The 6,988-nt window shown below is 32.0% G+C and overlaps 1 non-coding gene across 1 annotated transcript; it reads left to right on the top strand.

Annotated features, from left to right (window-relative positions):
* Window positions 1-6,329: 6,329 nt before the first annotated feature.
* Window positions 6,330-6,436, top strand: LOC147823143 (U6 spliceosomal RNA). Its single transcript, XR_015444604.1, has one exon. It is a non-coding gene; the product is annotated as a U6 spliceosomal RNA (small nuclear RNA).
* The last annotated feature ends 552 nt before the right edge of the window (window positions 6,437-6,988 follow it).

The raw sequence follows: 6,988 nt of genomic DNA, 5'->3' as shown, positions 1-6,988 counted from the left end.
GAGGACATAAATAGTGTTTACTTTAGGCTTATTAGAAATGGCTTGAGTTTTCTTAAATGTATTAATAATGGGTTTTCAGTGTAGCAAAACTAAATGCAATAATAGCTTTCATCTCTATGGATTAGATAAACTTTATTATGATGGATAATTTTAAGTCTCAGAAATTCACCTATTGTGGTTTATAGGAAAAATCACCATTCAAGCTTTTGGCAGTCTCTGAAATTCATGTTAGTGTTCCAGCAGGAACTTCCAACTTTTTCTAAACATTTGGAAAAGTAAATAGAAAAACGAACTGATTCTTAACCGTGGAGCCAATGCTCATGAATTGGTGGTGGCTGTTTAGATCATTAAGGTGAGAAATACTCTGAAGCTAAATTTGGGTTCAGTTGGAAAGAGAAAGCCTTGGAGGATTAGTGATGTTTGGGAGAGGAGAGATTGGGCAGTGACATCTGTAGTTAGTATTTCACATCTTTTATGAGAAGGCATAGATGTATTTTAAAAGCATTTGTCAAAAAGCAAGTATATTAGTGTTGTTTAAATAACACTAGCACTTTCCTTTTACATGCAAATAGATGTTTATTTTGTTCTTTTTATTATATTTGAATACAGATGTCTAAAATATTTCAGTCTTAGTTACTAATGTAATTATCTTGCTCAATCAAATTCTTAAATTCAAGCAGCTATAAATAGATTTAAACCTTAATGAACTATGTGTTTCAATTCTATTGTGTTAAATTTTAAATAGCTAGCAGCTAGATGATAAACAAATGTTAGCTTATTAAATATTAACAGTAGAAAATATGAAAATACAATTGAATGACAATAGAAATGACATTAACATCTGATAATGTTTGGGCATGTTTATTACCATTACATTATTTATTGTAGATGGCAATGTTTTAATGGCCATCTCTTCAATATCCAAACAGTTGCATGGCATTAAGATCTTAATATAGTATAAGAGGCAAAAAGCAAATACACATCTTATGTTCCAATTATATCCTTACATTAGAAAATATGAAACAAAATTTCCTCTCAGGAAGTGTAATTTATATATGATCATTGTGAAAGCTATCTTCAATTGTAAGAATTTTGATTCCATTTCATTACTTTATTTCCATGCCACTGGGTGTGAAATCTGTGATATGGAGTTTGTAGTCTCTAAAGTCCAGAACAGAAAAAGAGTGTGAAATGATGAAGCAGAGTCCTGTCTCTGAAAGATTTTGAAAATATATACTAGGATCATATTTCAGTGAAAGATTGCTATCTCAAAAATGCACCAAGTTTTACAGGTAATAATAATATCTGGATGACAGTGACCCTATGGGTTAATTATTCTAATTATTGTTTATTTGAACTCTCTCATCAACACCACCACTAAATTATCATCTCTCACAGTCTGTAGACTTTCATTTCAAAAATGTTTTAAACTAACAAAAAGCTATCAAAAATAATTTGCTTCCAAATTTCCATCAAAGGAGACATTTTTAAACTTTAAAAGCTAAAATACATATTCTTCCTTTTAGAACCACATAGTACATAGGACCACACAGTACAAGTTGAATGTATCTTCTATGTCAAATTTTATCAAATATTTGAAGATATATATCATATTTTCTGCACTTTATTCTCTGAGTTGTGCTCCTCAATTCCCTAAAGAGTTTCTGATCTTTTATCACCATGGTTATATTCCACAAACACATGCTGTTCTTATTTAAATGTCTCTCCTGCAATGTGATACCTACAATGGTGTAAATTTAATGACAAGAAAAATATCTGCAACCCATTTATATATGTCAGTGTACATACAGCAAAAAATCCACTATTTTTCAATTCTGATAAAAATTTAAATTAAGGAAAATATTTATGGAACGAGCCTGAGGATATGTCATCCACAAACTTGTTAGGTAACTTTAAAATCTATTTTTAGATTAAACCACACAACTGTGAAATTCCTAGGGGGATATCTTTACTGCCTTTTGCTTTTGCCATTACAGAATCAGATTAAACTAGAAGACATTAAAAGAAAGAGTCTTTAGAAATTTGCCACTCTTATTCTTATTTGTAGTAAAAACTGTCTAACATTATATTACTCAAATCCCTTTATCATAATGTATCCCTCTTCAAATTTAGTGCAAGAATTTTAGAACCATGTTGTTAGCTTAATTCTTGGAAGAGATTAACACAGCATACTTGTCTAATGTGTATAACTATCTTAATCTCACTTTTCTCCCTTGATGTCCTCCTTTGTTAAAATAATCTAAAGTAGTGTTATTAATATTTAAAGAAAAAATTTAATAATGAATAAGAAAAGCCCTCATGAATTGCTTAGAGAATGTACACTATTGCATAAAGTTGCTTCCTTTGGTCTTACAACATTAGGAGACTTAACAGCTAGATATATTTGTTCTTATAAAGGGTAGAAATAATATCTACTTATGTTTCATTAAAATACCCTCACAAATGACCATTATAGCAACTTCTTCAGTAAATATGTATGGAGCACTTGTGCCAAAGAGGTAGACTTAGCATGGTACTTCCCCAAACCTTATAATCTAGCAGGAAGAGATAATTAAGTGATCCATAGAGTCCTAGTGACATGCAGATGCTGTGATGTGAGAAAGGACTACTGATATTTGAAAAGATAGAGGTAAAGTTTATAAAGCTCCAAAGAAGGGATGACTATAACATGCTTGAGGAATAAGTCAGAATTAGTTAAATAAAGTAAAGAAAAGGGTAAAGTATTATTACTACCAATGACTTGCAGTAAAATGCATGACTGGATTCCTTATTGGAAAATAAAAAATGAAAAACAGGCTGGAGATGCTGAAACCTGGGTGTTGAAGAACAGTAGTTTCCTTTTCTTCCTTTTTCTTTCTGAATGAATTGCATGTTTGAGTTATCTATTGCTGTTTAGAATCACATCCTAACGTAGTGTTAAATAAACAGTGGTTTATTTTTTCTTATTATTACTCTGGGATTTTCCAGACATCCATGTCATCTCACATGGCTCATTCATGCAGCGTCAGTCATCTGATACCCTAACTGGGCTTAGACTGTCTCAGGGGTGTCATTCACCTTAGTTTCTGGGTGCTGTTTGATGCTTGTATACCTTGGGCTTCCCCCATGAGCTGTCACATACCAGCATGCAAGACTGGCTCCCTATAGTACAATGGTTTCAAGATTCCAAGAGAACAGTACAACCTGTAAGACCTTTAGAGACTTGGGTGTGCAAATTGCACACCGCTTCTTTTTCATATTCTCTGAGCCAAAACATGTTGCAGGCCTATCCGGACTCAAGAACAGGGAAAATGGGCTCAACCTCTTGATTATGAAGCAGGAAAGTCTTATTCCTGTTAAACATGATACAAATCATTGCAGTCATCTAATTTTTATGTAATTTATTTTATAAATTAATATACAGTGATTATGCATATTTGTGAGATGAAGTGTGATGATTTGATGTGTGTATACAACATACAATGGCCAAATTAGGTTAAATTATATTTTTGTAGTTTTACGTATTTTTTGATGGGAAACTTTGGGTGATTTTCTTTTAGATCTTTGTAAAGTGTACTATCAATTTTTCTGAACAATAGTCACCCTACTGTGCTATATAGCACATTATAGCTTATTCCTACAATATAATTATATTTTGGTATCTGTTACCAACAGACCTCTATTCTTCCTTTCCCTCAGCCCTCCTAACCTCTAGTGAACACTATTATACTCTCTGCTTTCATGAAATCAACTTTTTAGCTTTCATATATGATTGAGATTATATAGCATTTGTATTTCTTTGGTTAGTCTTACTTCACATAACAAAATATTGTCTTTAACCCATTGCAAATCCATCACATTGCAAATAATGATCTTACAGATCTGGAAGGTCACTGTGATAAGGAGAAAGTGGAAAGAATTATTACAGAAAGTTATCATGTCCTGAAAAATGAAAGCTTTTAGAAAGACTAAGTAAAATGGAGGCCAGGGGGAAAAATCAAGACATACCCCCAAATACTGTTATGTACTATAACATTCATATAATGAGGATACTGCATTCATTTCTACAGAAATCATGATGTACAATGTAAATAATCTAGAATCAAATTCTAGGGAAAGCTGATTGCTTTAAAACTTATTTGAAAATATTTTAACAAAATCTACATTTTAGAGATTTTTTCTCTTCTTAGAAACATCCCTGTTTTAAGTATTCCTGTGTTTACAAAATATAAATTATTAACAAAATTTATAGCACACTTTTCAAAAATTACAAACACGTAAAGAAAATAAAACCCTTAGTAATTGCTGCAACTTAAAGTATATAAGGGTCATATAATATTATTATAAGCATAAAACTCTTCTGAACAGTAATCTTATTATTCTCATTTTAAAGCTGATAAAAATTAGATAAGTTTCTTAAAACCTGGTCTGTCTTATTCTAAGTGAGCTGAAGAGAAAAATTTTGTCTCAGTCTGAGCATAGAGAGGATAGAGAATGTGGATGCTTTGCAAGGTAACTTTTCCATTTGTTGACACTGAACCAGCAAACACATTGTAGGAGACAACCACACACAAGAAAGATCATTATTTCCTCACTCAGGACGCCTGTTGTCTCTGGAGTTTGGGGATCCCTTGGATTGTAACTAAATAACTGCGGACTTAGAACCTTAGGTAATTTTGTTTGGCTAACAGAACATAGCAGTCTCGAGAATCTATCCACCTGAACAAAAGGACATAGTGTCCATGCATATTATATTCAGATCTCCTCTACTGAAGTCTGTAATTTTTCTAAAATATTAAATTACTTCCCAATGGAAATCCCCAGCTAACTTTTAATATACTTCCATGAGAGATATATTGTATAGCAAACAATGGTAGCATGTTTAATTGTATAAAACTCTGAGTCATGCTAATGAATTCCATGAGACAAATATTGGTCACTAGACAAGATCTCTGTTGCAGCTAGTGAGTAGTTTGTAGAAGTTTTCCCTTTGCAAACATGCTTTAACATTACTTGGGATATCTGAAAGGTGCAATATTGTTAGCACATTTGAGAAAGCCATCCACAAGCGCTTCCAAGATTCTTGTTGAGTTTAATATTTATATAACATCTTATAGTAAGACAGCTATTACTTTTTCAGGTCACTTACACCTGAAAATGACAGAAAGTAAACAGTGACCTTTTCTGGGTTTGAACATAAAAATTAAAAGCTTCCTTATTTCCAATTCTTTGCTTTTTGGACCATCTCCAGGGAAACTCTGCTTCACTGCAGATAGAGTGGGTTAACCTGTTGCCCTCAAAACTATTTGTCTCTACGGAACTCTACTCATTCATCCTCAAAGGCACCTTTCCCTTCACAGCCTCACAAGCAGAGAAGTTTTTTATACAGAAAGAGAATTAATCATGTATTTGTCATACTGCACACAAACCAAGTCATTTGACACGATCAAGCAAACTGTTAGCTGTGAGTTCACTCCAATAGAGTTTTACAATATAGTGTTAGTCACATGCTGCTTAGGAGGCAGACAAGATTGATGGCAGGGAAAAATATTTTAATTTGCAATTTGCACAAAACAGCACTCAACTGCAAAAACACATTTTAAAATAATTCTGTTCTCAAGAAGTTTACATGATACTGAGACAACATTTGTTATCTTTCTATCAGAAGCTTTAATGCATTTTCTTGGGTCTAATTCTGAATTAGGCAAGGTCAGATAGATGGTAATACTTAGATGAGTTACAATTTATTATAAACACTTCGAACTTTACTACAATTTTAGCTTAGATTCTCAGCTGTTTATGTTATTTTGTATTTTATATCAATTTTTATCTAGAAAATGGCTTTTTTTTGCTTTTTTTCCCACAATCTAGGCTACTAAATACACTGAAATTTAAGTAAGCAAATTTACCCTCTTAAAACTCACCCCATGGGACAGAAGTGAAATAATTTGAAAGAGAACCAAATGAACTATACTTCTCTTTAAATGATCTAAAGAGACGTGAAAACATGGATTTCAGCCAAGATAAGAAAAAGAGTAATGGGAAAATAAATTAATTTTAGAAGCTATAGAGGAATGAGTACCAGTAATTGGTAGATATAATATTAGAGTAATTTAGAAATACACATTTTAAAACACTGTTTTAAATGAAAACTCCTCCAAATATTTCTGCATATTCTTAGCCTCTTATAGAAACAATTATATAATAATTTTGAATACCTTTGTTCACCTTTACTTCCAAGAAAAATTTACATGTAAAATAAAAAGGTTTTCAGAATTAATGTATTGGGTTAGTTTATATATAATTATAATTCTTAAAATATTGTTTCAGTGCTCACTTCGGCAGCACATATACTAAAATTGGAACAATACGGAGAAGTTTAGCATGGCCCCTACGCAAGGATGACACTCAAATTCATGAAGCATTCCATATTTTTTAAAAAGGATTAATAACTAATAATTGATACTTTGAAATAGGAAAAGGTCCAAAGGGGTAGGGGTGGTGGGAGGAGATGGGGAAAGGAAAGAATGGAAAGGAAAAATTATGAGAAAAGAAAAAAAAATGGAAATAAAGTCTATGTAAATAGGGAAGGGTGGAGAGGTGAAGGGTGCACAGGTAATGGGGAAAAAATAAGAACCAAGATACATCATGTGCAGGTACAAGCACCCAATGATAAATGTAAAAGTATTGTATACCTAAAATGTACCAATAAAAGAATTTAAGCCAAAAAAAAATCGTTTCATTTTGATACAACTTCAAGCATTTATCATTGCAAAACTGTTCCAAAGAGGTTTTTTGTTTCTGAACCTATTAAGAATTTGTCACCTTGATGGTACCACATCACACATGAATCTTAAAAATATATAAACTACAAATAAGAACATTTTCCAGAGTACTTACACATGTACCAATGAAATCAGGTAATTAATTATATATAACATCAAATCCAAAGTTTTCAAGTTTTGCCAATATTCTCAATAAGGTCCCA

Source organism: Heterocephalus glaber, unplaced genomic scaffold (assembly GCF_053883595.1).
Source record: "Heterocephalus glaber isolate CG9 unplaced genomic scaffold, H.glaber_assembly_v1.0 deba00001600, whole genome shotgun sequence".
NCBI lineage: Eukaryota > Metazoa > Chordata > Mammalia > Rodentia > Bathyergidae > Heterocephalus > Heterocephalus glaber.
Note: the sequence above shows the minus strand (reverse complement) of the source record. Positions and strands in the feature narration are given on the sequence as shown.